The sequence below is a fragment of the Callithrix jacchus genome, chromosome 1 (assembly GCF_049354715.1).
Source record: "Callithrix jacchus isolate 240 chromosome 1, calJac240_pri, whole genome shotgun sequence".
NCBI lineage: Eukaryota > Metazoa > Chordata > Mammalia > Primates > Cebidae > Callithrix > Callithrix jacchus.
This window is the reverse complement of record NC_133502.1, coordinates 40733008-40753687: the sequence shown is the minus strand read 5'-3', so window position 1 is coordinate 40753687 and position 20680 is coordinate 40733008. Positions and strand designations below refer to the sequence as shown.

General features: G+C 33.1%; 1 long non-coding RNA gene across 2 annotated transcripts in view; it reads left to right on the top strand.

Moving 5' to 3' along the window:
* The window catches only part of LOC103788360 (uncharacterized), a 413224-nt gene that overhangs the window by 375132 nt on the left and 17412 nt on the right, over positions 1-20680 (top strand). For both annotated transcript variants that reach the window (XR_013525688.1, XR_013525695.1), the window contains exons 13-14: positions 14899-14947; positions 18059-18195. This is a non-coding gene — a long non-coding RNA (uncharacterized LOC103788360). The remainder of the gene's footprint in view (positions 1-14898; positions 14948-18058; positions 18196-20680) is intronic.

The window sequence follows — 20680 nt, the reverse complement described above, 5'->3', positions numbered from 1 at the left end:
TCTCGTAGGTGATTCTTTACCTTTATTTGTCAATGCCATGTTCCTTTCTTGTTATTGCAGTCATGCATTGCTTAACGACTAAAATACTTTCAGAAAAATATATCATTAGGTGATTTCATTGTTGTGTGAACATCATAGAGTTGATTTACACAAACCTAGATGGTATAGCCGACTACACACCTAGGCTATATGCTGTAGCCTATTTCTCTTAGGCCACAAACTTGTACGGCCTAACATTGGTTGAATACCAGGCCATTGTAACACAGTGGTATTTATGCATCCAGACACCGAAAAGGTGCAGTAAAAATACTGTATTACAATCTTATTGGACCACCATTCTATATGCAGTTTGTGATTGAGTAAAATACTATGTGGTGTATGACTACATTTTATTTACCTTTTTTATTTATTTCCTTTGACCCATTCCTCATACTTACACCTTCCCCACACCTAGGCACATCAGCAGATAACATTCTAACATGTTGGTTACTTAAGTTTTAGTGTTTATGTTCTTGCAAAACATGTATTGTTTTGTGTGCATGAAATTTAAATTTACACAGTGATATTGTAAAGATCTCACTCTGTTTCTTATTTTCTCACTCAGCATTGTGCTTTTAAAATCTTTCCATATTGCTGTGTGTACATTCACTAGTTGCTTTTAATGGTGCTTTACATTTTACTGGTGGCATCTAATCCACATTGAAGGATGCTTTAGTTGACTGCAACTTCTAGTCAACATAAATATGCTAGAATACACATGTGACAAGGGCTTACTATTCATAAAGACGTATTTAGGATGAGTTCCTTAGTGATAGCACTGTTGGATCATAATGTCTACATATGTATAATTTATCACTAATTGAATTTGTCAAAGATTTTATGCATATTTATGGAGTTAATTATTTGATGTTTTATAGTTTCTGTTACTATTATAAATGAGGGCATTTTACAGATAGTTTCTAGTTTGTTATTTCTAGTATAGAGAAGTGCTACTATTTTTATTAGTTGATCTTGTTTTCAGTTACTTTGCTAAGCTCTTCTTATAAGCTTGTTGTATATATGTATATATATAAATATTTTATCTAAAAATGACATTTTTACCAATTTATGGCATTCTTTGCATATAATTTATTTTCTTTTGGTGCTGGTGAGAGCATCCAGTTATATGTTAATCAGTACTGCTGACAGAATTATTTTTGTATTTCTCAAGCCTAAATTTTTTATTAAAAATAATTCATTGAAAATAATATTTGTAATAGGCTTTTGTTATATAACCTTTACTCAGGGAGGTTCCATTTATTTCAAACTTTCTGTGACTTAAAAAAAAATTATAAATCGGTGTTGAACTTTTTACCATATCCATTTTCTGTACACATTGTGATAAATATGTATTCTTTTCCTTTGGTTGCTATTACAGCAAGTTAAATTAATAAAATTTCCATATTGAACTATCTTTGCATTTTTGGAATAATTAATCTTGATCACAGTGTATTTTAAATTTTTCTTGTAAAATTTCTATTTAACAAATTTGCATTTATGTTTTAAACTAAACTGGGGCTATCAATGTTTTTCTTAATTATCCTTATTTGATTTTGGAACTATTTCACTAGATTCACCACATTAGCAAGGCAACTCTAATGTTTATTTTATTTTTTAAGGGAAGATTTTGTTCCCCTTAAAAAGTTAAATATTTCTTAAACTGTTGGCAGAAATCACCATAATACAAGAAGGATTTGGGGCTTTTATGTTTTGATTTATTTAATGCTTACTACTTCATCATTTTTTGCTACTTCTTGCTTTAATTTTGATTTTTTAGTTTTTGTAGTATTTTATTCTCATAATCTGTATTTTAAAGTGTAATTATTTATGTTATTCTCTCACAAATTGTCTACCTCTGTAGTTATTTCACCATTTTCATTCTCTGCTCTTATTTGTATGTTCTTTCATTTTTTTTATCGCTTTTCCCAGAAGTATTAAACTTGCGAGGACCAATTACTGATTTTGTTAATTTTATTTTGCTGTTCATTATTTTATTATTTCCTTTCTTCTTGGCTTTTTGAATTTGCTTTTCTGTACAATTTCTATTTTTCTGTTTACAGATACGTTTATTTGGAGTTGAACTTTTAATTACTCCTTTAGCACAATTTTTGTCTGTCAGCATTTACATTGATATTTAGTTCTAAGCATTTTTAATATTCTTTAAAATTTTCTTTTCAACCCAATGATAATTAAGATGTTACCTACTTTTTAATTATGTGGTTTTTATAATATCTTTTTGTTATTCATTTTTATACTAATACAAGTTCATGACATTTTTATACTAATTAGTTCATGACACTAATCCCTTAGAATAAAATAAAGCTATCTCTGCAGCTTGATAGTTGGACTTTTTACTTTTCTATATGTGTGCATTAGTTTATTCTCTGTTTATTGCTTGCACAGTTTTGTTTATTGCTTGCACAGTCTATTATTCAACAGGCTGGTTTATTAATTTATTTTTTCACGTCTTTGATATTGCTGTTTATTTTTTGTGTGCTTGATCTATGGATTTTGAAGCAGGGCATATTAAAAGCTATATTTAGAATTAATAAGATTTATTAATTTCTCCCTATAGTTCTGGCTGTTATTTCTACACACAGTTTAAAATTATATTGTTATGAATATGTATGCTCAAAAGGACTATATCTTTCCACTCTGTTTTTCCCTTTACAGCTTATAATTTTCTTTTTGAGTTTTATACTCTTCTTTTTCAACAGTTAAGATCTCTTTGGTTTGTATGTACCTGATATATTCTTTTCCAAATTTGCACTTTCGACCTTTCTTTGCCTTTTGTTTCATTTTAAGCATGTCTCTTGCAGAAAACATACTATAATGTTTTATGGAATCTTTTTTTTAAAAACCCTAGTTTCATCTTTAAATTAGTGAGTATTAACCATTTGCTGAAAAAAGTTGAGACATTTTTGCAATTTTTTCCATGTTTTCTACTTTTGTACAATTTTATTTTTCTTTTTTCCTGTTTTGCCTGGGACCAATCAAGTTTTCTTTAATTGGTTTAAAAGTTATACATTCATTCAACTTTTTTTTATGGTGGTTGCCCTTAATATAAGCCTCACCTTCATGTTTATTCACTCATGATAACTCTTTAAACATATAAATTCTTACTTATCCTGCTCCATATAACATGCATTTTAGCATATTCTTATATCCATTTGGTTTCTCTATACCCATCTTGATGTATTCCGGAATTTTGATTATGAGCATTAAGAATTTCTATTATCTTTTTTCCTTTGAAAACAGTAATGTTGACATCAAATTTGATGGAAATTTATTATCCTTATTTCCTATATCTCTTATAACAAAATCTAGCATGTATTACATTTCTTATTTCATTATTTCCTCTAAGAGCACTTTTAAAGTAGGTCATTGTGTAGCAAATCCTGTGAAAACATTTTCCAGAATAGAATTTTATTATATCCTCTATTTACATGACAATTTGGTTGCATATCAAAGTCTAGTTTCAGCATTATTTTACTCTAAAATCATATTCGATTGCCTTTTTAAAGTGTGTACTGTCAGTATGATTCCTTTTCTTTTAAGACAGTCTACCCTTTGTCTACCTTTTTAATTTTCTCTTTGACATTCTTTAATATCCTTATATTGTGTCTGAGGGAGGGGTTTTCCTTTGGGCACTCTATGAGCACCTTCAATCCGAGGCACAACTTTCATCTTTTTTGAATCTTGGAATTTCTTGAAATATTTTATTCACTTGCTTATTTTACTCTCCACTGGGACTACTATTTTCCAGATTTGGTAATTCTGTTTTTATCTTCCATGTCTCTTTTTATTTTCTATCTCTTACTAATTTATTCTACCTGTGGATTCATCCTAGTTTTTATATTGCCCATTGAGTTTTTTGTTTTTTCAAAGGGAGTTCACTCTGGCTCCCTGGCTGGAGCGCAGTGGTGCAATCTCGGCTTATTGCATCCTCCACCTTCCTGGTTCAAGTGATTTTCCTGCCTCAGCCTCCTGAATAGCTGGAATTATAGGTGTGTACCACCTCACCTGCTAATTTTTGTATTCTTAGCAGAGACAGGTTTTATGTTGGCCAGACTGGTCTCAAACTCCTAACCTCAGGTGATCTTCCTGCCTTGGCCTCTCAAAGTGCTGGGATTACAGGCATGAGCCACCGTGCCTGGCTCCCATTGAGTTTTGTAATTTTCCTACTTTATTTTTTACATTTAGTATTACCACTTGGCTTCTTCTAAAAATAACTTATTTTTTCCTGCTTTATATTAAATATATATATTATATATAGCATTCCCTTATATTTTAAGCATATTTATTATACTTCAGTGTATTCTTCCTTGTATATTTGAGGAGGGAGAGGGGATGAGCTCCAGTATTGAGAGCCCCAAGCACCATAGAACCACTACGGGCAAGTCTGTTCGCTGATCTTCAGCCAGATTACACCTCTTAAAAATAAGCAGCATATACAAGAGGCAGATTTTTGGTGGTGAGGGTGGGCTTGGTGGTGGATAGTGCACAGCTCTGGGCAGCTGGGCAGCCTGCACCAAGTTTTAATCAACTTCATATCCCAGTGGGGTTTCTCAGCTGCACAGATATTGTATCTCCAGTGACAGTCCTTGGGCCAGCAAGACAAGTACAAGAGCAGAAAGAGAAATAAAAGATGTAATTTTATACAATGACATGAGCCTCAGAGAAAGTAAACTATTAAAGGACTTTAGAAATAATGCCCAGAAAAAGGCACTCTGAGAAGGTGACATTTGAACTGAGACCAGAATAGGAAGAAAGAACAAGCATAAAGCATGCAAGGTAAGAGGAGACGTCTCAGATTCAAGGTAGTTGGAGGGAAGTTAGTAGTTGAATGGAAAATATGTCAGTGACCAGGAGCAAGCCTGGGGAGGGTTGTAAAGTCAGAGCTTAAAGTTTAGATTTTATTCAAAGTACACGTGGAAACCACAGAAGCATTTTAGGGGGTCGTGGCAAGCCATGATTATGTCTGAAGTAGTGTGTTTACAGAGAAGATTAAAAAAAAATTTGGCCACTTAAAACACTGAAAAAATACAGCTCCATCATAAAACATTCATTTGCCTCATCTTTCATGATTTCTTTCTTTTTCAACTTCATTTTGTTCTGAAAAATTAAATCAATGTTGTCAGCATCTCAAAATGCTGATGTTTAATTTAGATGTGCTTTTGTTATTGTCTGTCAATCTTTATCTTTCTAAAACCTTTTTTTACCAAATCAACTTGGTGATAAATTATTTACCTTGATTCTCAATTTTTCTCAACTTAATGTACGTATTCAGGAGTAGAATGTAAATGTTTTAGGCAGGCCAAAACTGAATTTCAAGTTTAGGAGGCTGTCCCTTTTTTCACTGTGGAGCTCCGTCTAGTTCTCTGTGTCACATGATTCTCAGCATTATTCTCAATTCTATGCCACCTTCCTCCAGTCTACCTCCATTCTTTAAAATATTGACAGAATGCTTCTCTTTAGAGCCCAAGATTTAAGACAGGCTTGATATCATAAAAGAATTATGATGCCAATGAGGATAATTAAATGAGCATCAGACATTACTGCTCCTAAAATCAGTAACTACTGTCTATAACAGAGAATCCCCTGAGGGAAACTTCACAAGATCTGTGGACTAATCAATGATGAGGGTCATTTTCCATAATGAGTAAAATTAAATGGTCATCCTGGTTTCATTTCCAAAACAAAATCATGTTCCATCGTGGTGGTGTGCTGTTTCTTTTATCAAGAACTAGCAACTTTTAAATGCTGTTATTTTGCTATAATAATGTGAAGTTCTTTCCTGGGCACTATGCTACATAAATTTTTACAAAACCGTCGTGGCACGTGTATACCTATGTAATAAACCTGCATATTCTGCACATGTACCCCAGAACTTAAAGTATTAACAAAAAACCCTTAAGTATGTTTGGATTAACTTGAGTATGTGAATCAACTTTTTCAACTGCAAATTTTATAAAATCTTAATATAGGTCAAGTATTTCCAGGGAGAGTTTATAATAAATTAAGAAGTGCCTTAAGTGTAAAAAATGCAAAAATTCAAAGATTTAGTAAGAAAAAAGAATGTAAAATTTCTCATTTTAATATTAATTACATATTGAAATGGTATTTTGGATATATTGGGTTAAATACAAATTATTAAAAATTTTTTTTTAAATGAGACCACATTGAACATGTTCTTTTATCTCCTACTTTTTGAAACATAATATGTATTGTGATCCTTTTTAAAATTTCAATAAATACATTCTTAAAGCATAATTTTAAGTAATAACAACAATAATAATTTTGGACACTTTTTTCCTAAGTGCTTTACATTTATTTATTCATTTAATTCTCACAATTTGAGATGTAGGTATTATTATATCCAACACTACATGATTCCAAGTTTATAATTTCTTATAATAACTAACACTAATTGCTTACAAGGTGCTAGTCATAGTGATGATTATATAAATTATTTTATTTATCTTTTTCATAAATGTGTCCATTTGTTAACTTGGAAAACTGTTTATAGAAGTAAAGCAACTTGGCCAAGCTAACAAGTTATGGAGCCATAATTCAGACCTAGGCCCCCCCCAAAAAATGAGTCTTTAAAAAAACATAGCATATGTTACTGGATTCCCTCAGCATTTCAGTATCCAAGCTCTAGGACATCTTATTCTAGCCAGAAGCAAAGTTTTATCATTTATTATCTGGTACTTAGAGATTTCTGGAGTATCAAACACCAATGTTGTCAGTGTCAAAAGTAGACAGAGTGATTGCTTGGCTTTTCTGAATTTGCTGGCTTTCCAACACAGCCATTCTCCTCCATTCCTCTCTGTGCCTGGAGGCTGCCTGCCTGTTTTTTCCTTGGAGTTCATCAATGGAAAGAACCAATAGAAGAAGGAGGAGGAAAGAGAAGAAAGTGAGGCATTTCTTCCCCTCCTTCCCTCTATTCTTTGTGCCATGACTTTGTCAATATATCTGTCACTGTGTCCTTCCACACTTACAGTTTCTGCCCTGGGAGAACCTCCAGGCTGCATTTCTCGCTGATCATCTCTTCCTTTCCTTGCCCTTTCCTTCTTAGGGGTAGCAATGTCTTCCCACCATTGCTACTCTCTAGAAGCCTCATCATCCCTTATTGTTCCTTTAATCTTGCTCACCCCTTTTGTATGTAATCCCTTTATTAGCGTCTCTTTACTGGAAACTTCAAAGATGCATTCTGCTTCTTGGGAAGGCCCTAATATTAAAAAATATAAAAAAGGGCAACTAGATCGATTGACCAATAGATTACATTTTCTAGTAATGGAGATCATGAAGGCATTTTGACATAGTATGTGGAAGTTATAATGGCTGCCAAAATAAGAAATATCTTGTTCTGCAGAGAACAAAAGGGATACTCTTAGCTAGATATTCCAAGGATTCACCTACCAGCAATGATATCTACATTGCACAGAAGTTCCCATAAAAATTTTGCTGGGAACTGTCAATCAGGGTCAGACACTAAAACAATCTGGGACCAAAAAAATGGCAATGTTAAGTAATAAAGATGCTGTGAGATATTCCATAGAGACTCTCTTGCCCTTTAACACAGAAGAAGTGATGGATTTAGCAATATAGCTAGGAGAGATAAACTATGGAATTGCAGACCCTACCCCTTAGGTTAGCAGCATGGAGATCTTCTATTACGTGCCAATGCAGTACTATTACATTGCTGTAGTTGGGGGTACTAATGTTGCCATTTTAATTTAAATGCTCAGAGCTCAATCTATGATTTATTGGGGCTTTCACAGTAAGCAACAAGTTCAAGAATTAATATTCTTTTGTTTTGGAAAAAGTTTCTTTTAATGATTGACTATATTACACAAGTGTTTTCCTTTCCACTTAAGAGCTTCATTTTTTATATTCTCTCATAACTTTGTGCAATGAAAGAAAATTGTTCGGTTGAGTCCTGTAGAACCATGAATACACTAGGGGTTTCTTTTCATTCCTGTGTGATTTTTCCAGAACTTGTGTAAATTTACTCTGTATAACCCCAGGCAATCTGTGTAGCAGAGGCATACTTCTTTTCAAGATATTGCTCAATAACTAACTCAGGCATCACGTCATTTCTAACACTCCCCCATTTTTGTCTCCCCAAGTATAAGTCCACTTTTTCTGCTGTTGTTTCTGGCCACTGTACATAGAGCCATTTTCACCTTTTTTCATGCTTTTTTCAAAGCGGTTCTCACTTACCAGACCATATGCTCCTTAGAGGTGGGTTGGGGTCCCTTTTTGTCCTTAACATCTAATGCAGTATCAGCTCAGAATTTGCATATAATAATGCTTCTTGAGTGAATAAATAAATATCTTTTTAGCCCAACGTACAATGTGAAGAGCAAGTAGGTTTTAGGTTCAGCTTTTCTAGAATTTACAGTTATGCCCATTTTAATATTTTAATACCACAGAGAATTTAAGAATAATAGAGGCAAATACTCCTAATCTTTGATTATGCCTAATCAATATTTACTTTCCCCTTACTTCTTCTGAACAGAACTCTAACTTTTGGAGGGAGGCATTGTATTACATTTAAGAACCAAAGCTAAAGGAAGTCATGTTTTCAAGATCTGGCCAATGCCATATTAATGGAGGTCTTTGTGAAAAATGGGGCTTCTGGTAACTTAGTTTATAAGTATGGTTGTGCATTACACACACATACAATAAACTGGTATAAATGTTTACCACTCCATCTTCCTTTTTCTCGTTAAACATACATTGATACCTAGAAGTCTAAGTGCCTTTCTATCTTTGATGCAGAAGTAGCCTGGCTCCTTGTGCATTAGCCCTAAATGGCTTTCCATTTTATTCCTTGTCATGTGAGTTAAAAAAAAAAATCCTTACTTGTCTAAGCCATTGTTGTCAGATTTCTGTAATATGTAGCTGAATCCAATCCTGAACAGTTCAACAATGTGTCTCTTGGTAGCTTTCATTAACTTTTCACTTGTCATTGTTTCTGTGGACAGGAAAATGGCTGTGGGCCAAGATACATGAGGTTAACCCAGAATCTCAGTTATTCTAAAATAATTTCAATTGTTGATTCAGTTGCTCCCCCTTCTTTTTAAAATTATACCTTAAAGATCAGATTCCTTTTTTAGATAAACTTTATGTATAGGCCCCTCTCCTAAGTGATGACAGCTTGAACGGCATGAAACAAGCCTGGCCTTAAGAGACAAATGATTCTACTCTCTAACTGCTGTCAGGAAAGTAGTGCTCAAGGATAAGAAAACTAAAAGCATATTATGTGACAACCATTTTCTAATGTTGCATGGGTCACTTTTAATAACTCCACATATTTAGAAAAATTATTTGGCTACCTAGATGGTAGATACATTGAGCCAATAAGCTATCCTGGCCTTTACTTTTGTGGTTATGATGTTTAGCTTCAATTCTCCACAAATATGTTACTGAGATTACCTTATGTCTGTGGCACTAACGTGGTAACACATCCTCTGAAAGATGATCCAGGGAAAGACATACTGTCTTATTCCCTAGTGTTGAAGTGTATAGTCTTTGGTAAGCATTTGCCTATTTAAAAGACATTCTTGGGTAAAAACTGGTTTTCCTTGTAAGAACTACAACAGCCTATTCCTATAATGAGGTTAGATGGTCTTCCCCTTGGTAAGAAAACTTAATAATTGATTGACAGCCCTACGTCTTTTTGACTGTTTTTTTATACCTAAGGCTCTACCTTCACAGAAAAGTAGCAATCACATTCCTTATCGTAAAGGTAACCTAAAACAATTTGCTATCTAGTACCTAGAGAAAGTGTTTATCAATGCAGTTAGTACGTGCTACTCAGATAGGATTGTTAACAACATTGCATAAAAGCCTGTTCTCTTTTTTGTTGGCTATTGCAGTGCAGTGGCTCCCTCTGCCTTTCCCATCTTTTGCTTCCTAACTTCTTGAATCTATCTTACAGAATTCCAAGTTTAATGGTCTGCCATTTAATTTGTGTTAGAAAACTTTAGTCAAAGGGAAGTGGTTTCAATGTATTCATGTAGGCATTCCCAGTTCCATCTCACTTGGATAAAGTTAAATTACCAGGCTACATATTTGCGTCACATTAACCAGGCTGAGATGTCTTTCTTATGAGGCCCTGACTTCTAACAAAGATGAATGAGAAATGGTGGCATAAAATCCACTTGGTAACTGTAGTAAAGTAGATGATAAAGACATTTTCCATTAACTCATAGTAATGGTCATTAGAGTTTGCCATCCCTCTGTCCTCTTTTTTAAATTAATTAAGTTTTTTTTTTTTTTTTTGAGACAGACTTTCACTCTTGTCACCCAGACTGGAGTGTAATGGGGCAATGTTGGCTCACTGCAACCTCTGCCTCCTGGGTTCAAGTGATTCTCATGCCTCAGCCTCCTGAGTAGCTAGGACTACAGATGTGCGTCAGTATGCCTGGCTAATTTTGTATTTTCAGTAGAGACGGGGTTTCACCTTGTTGGCCAAAGTAATCTCGAACTCTTGTTCTCAGGTGATCTGCCCGCCTCAGCCTTACAAAGTGCTGGGATTACAGGCCTGAGCCACCAGGGCAGGCCAATTTATTTTTAATTTTTTTTTTTTAACAGAAGTCAGTTGTGTTACAGTATTCAGCTCTACTCCATGGAGTCCACAAATATTGGGGTAGCTGACTCCACCTCCTCTTCTTGAAACTTATTGGTCTAAGTATCCTTATGGGTCTAAGTATCCCAATTTGGGTGAAGACATTGAAGACATTAAAAGAAGTTTTCTAGGCTTCTGGAAATGGTCTTTCTCTTTTTTCGAGGTTAGCCTTATTGTTTAAGCTGGTTTGAATAGATTTTCCATGATTTGCAACTGAAGGAATTCTAACTGATAAAGTCACTTATATTCCACATATTTTTCCAGAAATATTTTTCCAAATATTGTACCAGAAATTACTTTGTACCCCTTGCTGAATTGTTTTCTTCCTTTCTGAAAATAAGAGATATGCAACTTGTTTTATTTTGACTTCTAGAAAGATTAGAGCCAATTTTATTTTCAAGAATAACTACTGACATTTGATATAAACATATATTCTCCTTTCATTCATCTTAAAATTCTTCAATTTTTCCTTTTTAAAAACTTGAGTTATATGTGTGTTTTGTTGTAATCCACATGTAAGTAATAACAAAAATATATAATCTTGTATAGATTTAGTATATGAGAGATAATTCTAAGTTCTTTTCTAATTCAATGGTTGTCAAACTGTTTTATGGGCTTCAGATCCTGTTCTATAAAGGAAATTTTACATAGAAAACCAAAATACACCATGAGGTGGAAGTAGTCTGTCTGAAGTTTGAACCAGGCCTAGAGCCTCACTCAATTAGTTCCACACCATACCTCCCTACCTACATGTAACTTCCTTAGTCCTTCAAGAAAATCTTAGGACTCTGGAAAATCCTTAAATCTTCTGTTTCTTTCCATAGTGCTGGTGCACCATTTGCTAAAGATATTAGACCATAATCAGATTCTATGAATGAGTTTTGGGGGTTCATTCTAAAATCATCACAGATGACCCTTCTACAAATGTACTTTTAAATGACGATACCACCATTCATGTTACCACCTAAAGAGAATTGATCGACCAGAATGTTGTAGTTCAAAGGATGCAGAGTCTTTGCTACCAAGGCATTAAAGCAACAACTCTAAATAGATTTAAATTGAATATACGTATGAGTACTTTAGCAAAGATTATAAACAAAACATATTCCCAGAAATCTAGCTCTTCTATTTTTATCCTGTGCCATCACTCCACCATAAAGATAACAAGTTATTTCTGAATTTTGTTAATTCTTTAATTTTTTGCTTTTATTAAATATAACTCTAAGCATGCACACACATGAAATTGTGTGTATATATATACACAAAGACACTACATCTGTGTGTATATATATCTTCCTTCCTTTATACACACACACACACACATACCTGTTTCTTCCTTCCTAACAAAGGAAGATATATATATCTTCCTTATCTAAACATATGTACATCTTCCTTTGTTAGATAAGTGTTTAAGTGCTGGCATGCTTTTTTACTTAGCAATATATTGTAGACATAACTTCATAAAAGTATATAAATATTTCTAATTCTTTTTCACAGCTACATGATTTTCCACTATGTGATTATACATGAGTTTATTCAATCATTCTCTGTTGATGGACATTTAATATGTTTGGAGTTTTTAGCTTTTACAAATAGCCTCATGGTAACTGTATGTTTATATGGTGCATACGATTTTGTGCAGATCTCTTTTTGAAAATTACCAGTGTATTTTTGAGATAAATTCCCAGAAGTAAAATTTCTGGGTCAAAGGGTAAGTGCACATGCAATTTTCACAGCAATCACCAAATTTCCCTCCGTGTGGTTATGTATCCTTCTGCTTTCCCATCAGCAATATATGAGAGAGCTAGTTTCCTATAGCCTTTTCAAGAGAATTTGTTGTCAAAGTTGTGGTTATTTACCAGAATGATATATGAAAAATGGTATCAGTGTAGTTTTAATCGACTTTTTTTTGAGCAAGGTTAAGAATATTGTTATATGATTTAGAGACAGTTATATTTCTTTCAGTATGAACTGTTGGTTTATTTCCTTAGCTCAGTTTTCTGTAGAGTGGTTGGTGCTTTTCTTTATATGTTTAGAAGCTTATTATGTAGTATGATATTGAGGCTTTGTATGTGATATAAGTTGCAATATTTTCCTAAATATATTATTGTTGTTTGCTTATTTTCCTTTGTCATATATTTTTAAAAAAATTTATGTAAGCAAATGTACTTTTCCTTACTATCTCTAGATTTGGTCTATGAAATATTTGTTCAGACTAGGCATAGAGAGAAATTTACCCAAGTTTCCTCCTATTATTTGTATGGCTTCATTTCTTCAATAGAATCTCTGATTCACTTAGAATTTACCCAAGTATAAATTTTGCCACCACATTAAAAAATATATATATTTTTTCCACTAATTTGAAATGTTGCCTTTATTGTATACTAGGTGAATATATAAATGGGCCTAATTCTACATTTTCTCTTCTGTTCCTCTGTCTTTGCTAATACCATACTTTTAAAACTACAGACTTAGTAGTACGTTTTACTCCATTGTAGGATTTAGTTCCATCCATTGAACTTCTTTTTTGCTGTATTTCTATTTTTCCTTACATCTTCTATAATTTCTGCTTTATAAAAGCTAGCTGTGGCATTGGATGTATAGGTATTAATAAAAATTATTTGAATTGTAGTCTTTGACATTCAGTAGTATCCTTTGTTTCTTTCAGTGCATTTGTTCTAAATTCTATCTTCTCAGATGTCAAGGTTGTAACCCTGCTGTGTTTTATTCTCATTTGTCCAGAAAGTTTTCATCAGTCCTTAAAATAAAAATAAAAACATTCTTCTGAATTACTTCCTTTAAGTTGTATGAAATTTTTTGTCAGCCAATCTACAAATTTGCTTTTTCTTATACTATATATATAGATACATATAATAAATATGTATAATATGCATATTTATCTTATAAATCAAAGGAAAATTTCAGAATATGTACATGTTTATATATTTCATCTAATCACATTTTAATGTTACATTAATAGTTTTACAATTTTTTTTATGAATAGTGTGTCATTAAATGGTCTTTTTTCCTCCTCTCCTTTAAATAGATATATTAATCCATTTATATAGATATATATAAATCCATATTTATTCTAATGGGTAATTGTATACAATAGTGTTATGTTAAAGCCCTATTTTTCTCTTCAATGCCCTTTTTCTTTTTTAGTTATTGCATGTTGGTTTCCTAGGATAAGCAGTATTGACATTAGCTACTAATTTTATCATTTTTCTTCCCTGTCTTAAGACATATGATTTAAAGTAATATCCACTTATGTCTAGTAATCTTTTATACTTTTTATCTGCATTCTCCCATTATTTTTGGTAATTGTCCTATATTTACATTGTCAGAATATACAGCTATTATATGTTATACTGTCTGCTTTACATGTAAACATTTTTAATGCTTATCAAAAGTCCTTAAGCTGATGGTTCTCTTGCACTTTTGGTTGTTGGAAGACAATTTCATAGTAGCTTTCTCCATAGAGGGTCATGGGAACATGAATGATATTTGAAACCATATTTCTGTGGCCTCTATATCTGACAGTTAATTATGCTGGATATAAAATAGATCTCCAATTTTAATTTCTTTTCCAATGTAGCTAAATGTATTTTATACTATGGTCATTTGGCATAAAGTATTACTGTTGAGAAATATGCTCAAAATCTGTTTTTGTTTCCTCCATAAGTGGCTTGATCTCTTTTGGAAATCTCCCCTTTTTGTCTTTATTTCTTTTTCTTCCTTTAATTTTGTAGGATCAGTAATTTTACGAGAATATGCCTAGAATTTGTCATTTTGAGTTGACTTTTCCTAGCTAAGTAGTATCATTTTAGCATATAGTTTCAACTGTATTTTATTTCAGGGAAGTTTTTGAATTTTCACTTTTAATCTTGTTTCCATTTCATTGTTCTGATTTTCCTTTTTGGGGGCTCCTATTCTGCATATATTTTAACATTTTTTTCCTGGAATCCTTTAAGATTTTTCTTTCTTTTTGATTTTTAAATATTCTTCCTTTTTTTCTATTTCTCTGTCTATTGTGTTTCTCTGTTCTGTGGTCCTTCCAGTTTAGACTTCATTTCTGAAAAATTTGTTTTCTAATATTTTGCTGAGTTCTATGATCTCATTTCTGACTCTTTCTAATTCAGTTATTATCTTCTTTAATGGTGACAGTTTATCTTTTATCCCTGACCTCAAAATGCATGTGTGTGTTTTATTAACAGGAATCAGAGTCTGAATAAATCTGCAAGACCTAACTGATTGAATATATTGGTAAGAAAACTTCTTTATTCTGTAGGAATATAATTCTCTTTTCATTGTCTTATTTTTTAATAGTAACATTGTATGGGATTTGATTATAATTCTTTCACTAAATTTCCAGGAAATCATATTTCTAATACTTTTGGAGGTAAGAGACATGCCAGTATTGCTTTTTTAAGAGAACAAAAAGTTTTATTATACTCTTCAGTGAATTTCATGAAGTGTCAAAAGCACGGCTTCTTACTTTTTGAGATTTCCTGGCTATCTTCCTTTCCCATAGGTTTATTTGGACCATTTCAATGTATTTGCCCCTATGATGCCTGTTTTGATAAAGCTGGATTCTACTCCCAAAAGAATCATCTGATTAGGGAATTTTCCTAGAGGGAAATTTGGCTGATTATTTTGAGAGTTCATAGAGCAGAATTGTCCAAATTTCAGAAAGTCTGGTAAACACTGTACTCAATCACAAATCTGATCCTTCAAAAACTCCTACAAGTTTCTGCTGCTATTCTTAAATTAGCTTGTCACACTTTGCAGAGTAGCTGTTGGCAATTTGAGTTTCCTGTCAGGGTCTATCAGACATTCTGTTGCTTCTCTCCATTACTTGCTACATACATGCATATACAAGACAGGTCTTCTAGCTGATTTGTTGCCATGCACTTTTATTTGGGGGAGTCCTAGTGATGTTACATTACCTAGTTTTGATGTAATTGGTAATCGTGAGGTTCTTTTATTAAAATTATTTTTCATATTCTGTGTTTATAGAGGGTAGGAACTTGCAGAGATTAAAAACCATGATATCACTGTATTCTCAGAATTCCCCAAGTAACTTTTTCAACCCCATGTATTGTCAAATTTTCAGAATCCCAGTCAACATAAATTTCTTGTCTGAAGCAGAAAGAACTTCCTTAACCAGAGCAAACTTGATGGATTTAATTCACATACATCTCTCTTATGTGAGCCAATTATATTAACATTTTAAAATGTCCTACCCATTTTCCCTAATGCTACTCCTTGATTAGTATGTAATCTGTTTACAAGAACTTACCAGAAACAGGTTTACAAATATTTTTTCCATGTAATAGCTGTTGTCCACCAGCTTTCCAACCTGTAATACCTGTGTCCTTTCTGCCTATTACTGGATTACTGGCCTGAAGTCCCATACTGTGGCTCCTTCTAGTTGCAATCCCATTCTTGGTATCAGGTCAGTGTTTGTTAAAAAGTAGTTTCAGTGTTGTAGCACTAGGGAAAGTGTGTTGGAAATTTTGAGATCCATCCACACATGAGAGAAAGATCAACTATATCTGAAAACTGGTTATAACATTAACAAGCCCTGTGAATGTAATTTTTAAAGTTAACAATAAAGATAATATAACAGCTCATAGAATTACTATGACAAGCATATTATCTAATATAAATAAAGTCATTAGTATGAAGTCTTACATTATTCCATGAAACACACAATACAAATGGTAGTGATTACTATGTGACATGCAACATGTGAAAATTCAGACAATGTTGGAAGGAGTATTTTATGAGAGCTATTCAATAGTTACTTAAGTATGGTATCTCTATGATCTGTGTATTCACTAACTTACAAACTTCATCCATATTTTGTAATCTCACAAAGATTACTTAAGCGGTCTTTTTTTTAAATTGCATTTTAGGTTTTGGGGTACATGTGCAGAACATGCAAGATAGTTGCAGAGGTACACACGTGGCAGTGTGATTTGCTGTCTTCCTCCCCTTCAGCCACATCTGGCATTTCTCCCCATGCTAACCCTCCCCAGCTCCCCCTCCCGCTGTCCCTCCCCTATTCCCCCCAATAGACCCCAGTGTGTAGTGCTCCCCTCCCTGTGTCCATGTGTTCTCATTGTTCATCACCCACCTATGAGTGAGACTATGCAGTATTTCATTTTCTGTTCTTGTGTCAGTTTGCTGAGAATGATGCGGTCTTATATTATTTGCTCTTCAGATTCGGGCTACGTTCTTTGCCAAAAGAACTATTGTCATATATTGACCTTTTCTGCTAACTGGCATGTTTACATTGAAATATTATTAACAGGAATATCTCTGCAAACAAATGGCAATGATCTTATGTTAATGGATAGGTGAATACTTTCTGAATACAGAAAAAAATTAGGGCTTTTTAAAGGCAATTGAAACGTAAGTATTTTGGCAAAAGGAAATCTAGTAATGTGGGGTTATGCAAAAATAAAGAATGTAATGACTGTACTTTTTCTAAAACTCATAGAGAAGCTTTTCTGTTTCTTCTGCAAACTGAAATTAAAAAATCAAGAATTAATGCTAAGTAACTACTATGTACTCAGATTTGAGCTAAAATATACATGTTCCAAACAACCAACTAAAGTATTCCATATTCCACAATCACTCGGTTGTTTTTGAAATGATGTTGTTATTTATTTATTGACCGGCAAGTCGTATTTCTATATCATAGCTCAAAATGTAAGTTAATGAGAAGCTTTAGCAATAACTCAATGTTTTGTGTAGATTTTCAATGTGAAAAATCACTAGAGCAAACAAATCATCTCTATAGTAAGCTACAAGCTTAATAGATGTGTACACTGAGGAGACCTGTTGTGCTCTTGACAGAATTTGTGAAATGGCCAAACAGTAAAATTCTCTGGTTGTTCTCCACATACTTTTGCTCAGGAAAAGTCAAAGAATCCATGTTTCAGGGAATTGGGAGATATAATTTTAGCTTATAACTGCTATAAGAAGAGCAGTTTTTCTTTCTGTCAAAAGCTGGGAAGATGTAAAATCCCCTCACTGCTAATGCACAAGACAGACTGTAGAGGTGACTAACTATACTGAGAGTAAGGAGAACAGAATGAAAAAGTGTACTCGACAGAGTGAGCAAGGAATCAGCAGAGTCTCACAAATAATTCAAAGAACCTCTTCCCAGAAGTAATGAAAATAGGAAGAACCAGTATTTTCTAGTGCTGATTATTGGCAGACACTACACTTGACATTCATTAATTCATTTAATTTTCACACAAGACACTTCAAAGTCAGTATTATTATTGTCATTTACTGACAAGAAAACTAAGAGATCAGAATTTAGCGACTTGTTTTCTTAATTTGTTTATTTTGCTGTAACAGAATACCTGTACCTGGTTTTTAATGAACAGAAATATACTTGGTTCATTGTCTGGAGGCTGGGAAGCCTAAAATTGAGGAGCTGCTTCTGATGAGGGGTGTCTTGCTGTGTCATCCCATGGTGGAAGGGCAAAGAGAAGGTAAGAAAGTGCAAGAGATTAAATTTGCAGACCCAGGCTCTTTTAAAATTCATGAAGGAGGAGCCCTCAAGACCTAAACACCTGCTAATCTCCACTTCCCAACACTGATACATTGGGGATTAAGATTCCAACATATGCTTTTTGGTGGACACATTCAAACCACAGCACCTGTCCAGGGTCACAGGTTGGTTCACATGTAGCAGAGCTGGTATTTGAACCCAGGTCTTTCTATATTGAGGATAAACATAAAAAGTGATGTGACACCAATTCATTTACTATCGAACATTCTTGGAAAGAGGTACATTTTATCTGAACCTTGTCAAGGTGACAAATGATCATTTTCATTTGCAAATTGAGTTTTTAAATTGGCGACCTTTAGATAAATATAATTTTTAATAAAACAATATTTTAACAAAATTTCAAGACCATTAACTAGGCCACAAAAATTCCTTTGCCCCAAAACACAAATTGCAGAGATCATATTCAACAATCATAGTAAAATTATTAATAACAAAATTGACAAAAGAAAAAAGTATCAAAACTGAAGTGCTCCTAAATAATACTAAATCAAAGAATAATCTAAAATAATTTTAGAAGTTATAGAAAATAATACCACTACTCATTAACTGTCCATTTTATTCCTTAATGCTTCTTAAACAACTATCAGGAGAAAGACATATTAATTAAGCCAAAAGTTAGAGAAGTTTTAAATAAATAGAAATCAGTAAAGATAATAGTGTAAGTCAATGAATCAAAATATAGAATAGTGGAAAAATGGCAAGTTAAATTCCGATAATATGAAAGAACTGCAGACAAAATTCTGAAAAATGTAATTCAGGAGTACTACAACTCACCCAGATACACAAAATAAGGAATAATAGGATGAAATAACAGACAAAATTTGTAAAAAACTTTGTCAATATTTTAAAATATCAGTGAAATGTTTATTTTCTTTATTGAAAGGTAAGAATTCTAATTAAGAAATCTTGAAAGACAATTTAAAAGTTATTAAGTAAATACTCAGACACTTTAATGGATAGTTATTTCAAAATCTCAAGGAATAGTTTTCTTCTATGTATTCTGTTCTCAAGTTAATGGATTAGAATAAGCAAATATACACTTTAAAATTAAATAAATATTAAAAATTAATAAAGGATAATTATCTAATTTGCTTTATATAGTAAATACAATTCTGATACCAAAGTATGATATGTCTGATCACCCACCACCCTGCAAAATTATACACCAATTGTCAGGCCCAATAGCTTGTGCCTGTAATCCCAGAGCTTTGGGAGACCAAGGCAGGAGGATGACTTGAAGCCAGGAGCTTGAGACTAGCCTCGGACACATAGTGAGACATCCTCACATCTCTACAAAAAAGTTTTTTGAAACGAAAAACTAACCAGTTATAGCAGCATGTACCTGCAGTCACTGCTAGCCTGGAGGCTGAGATGGGAGGAGAACTTGAGCCTAAGTGTCCAAGGCTGCAGTGAGCTGTGATTGGGCAAAGACACTTGAGCCTAGGCAACAAAATGAGACCCTGTCTGTAAAAAATTTAAAATATATGAGGAGAGATAGCTTGGGGAGAAATACCAAATGTGGATGAAGGGGAGAAGGAAAGCAAAGCACACTGCCATGTGTGTACCTACGCAACTGTCTTGCATGCTCTGCTCATGTACCCCAAAACCTAAAATCCAATAAAAAATTAAAAAAAAAATTTTTTTAAATATATATATTTTTTAGATTTTCTATTCAAAACTTTTACTTCGCTATATATTTGTAGGTTTTCTATTCAAAAGTGTTACCTCATAAAGATAATATAATAAATAAATATAAATATAAACATTTAATATATAGGCATATTTATAGTTTATATATAGTTATATTACTATAATGTAAGTTTTCTACAGGAAACCTACAATCTAAATTCTACAGTGTATACACAAAATAATTTTCCAGATAGGGAGAGGAAAGGCATTTACCCTATCAGATACTAGAATATTGTCATGGTTTAAATGTTTGTGTTCTCTAAAACTTAAACACGAATGTGACAGTATTGAGAGGCAGGGACTTTAAGAGGTGTTTGGGTTATGAGGGCTCTATTCTCATGAATGAGTTAATCTATTCATAGGAGTATAAGGATGGCTTAATTTGGAAAGTCTATTATGTTACAAGGTACGATAGGCAATGTCTTAACAGAGACAGGATTGTGGGAGGCCATCAGCCTTGGCTATAACTACAAAAGGATACATTGCATAGAGCATTTTAAAACAATAATAGAATTAATAAAAGTCCCTCTGCTTTTTATTATGATCATGCACTGTCAATTCTATATAATTTTCAGAGATAAAATATTCCTCCTAGACAAAACATGTTTGTTGCTCTAAATTCTAAACAATAGCCTGTACCCAGGCCAGACAGCTCCTTCTTCTGCCCTTGATACACCACTGCTCATGAGTAAAATTCAATCAAAGCAACCAAAACC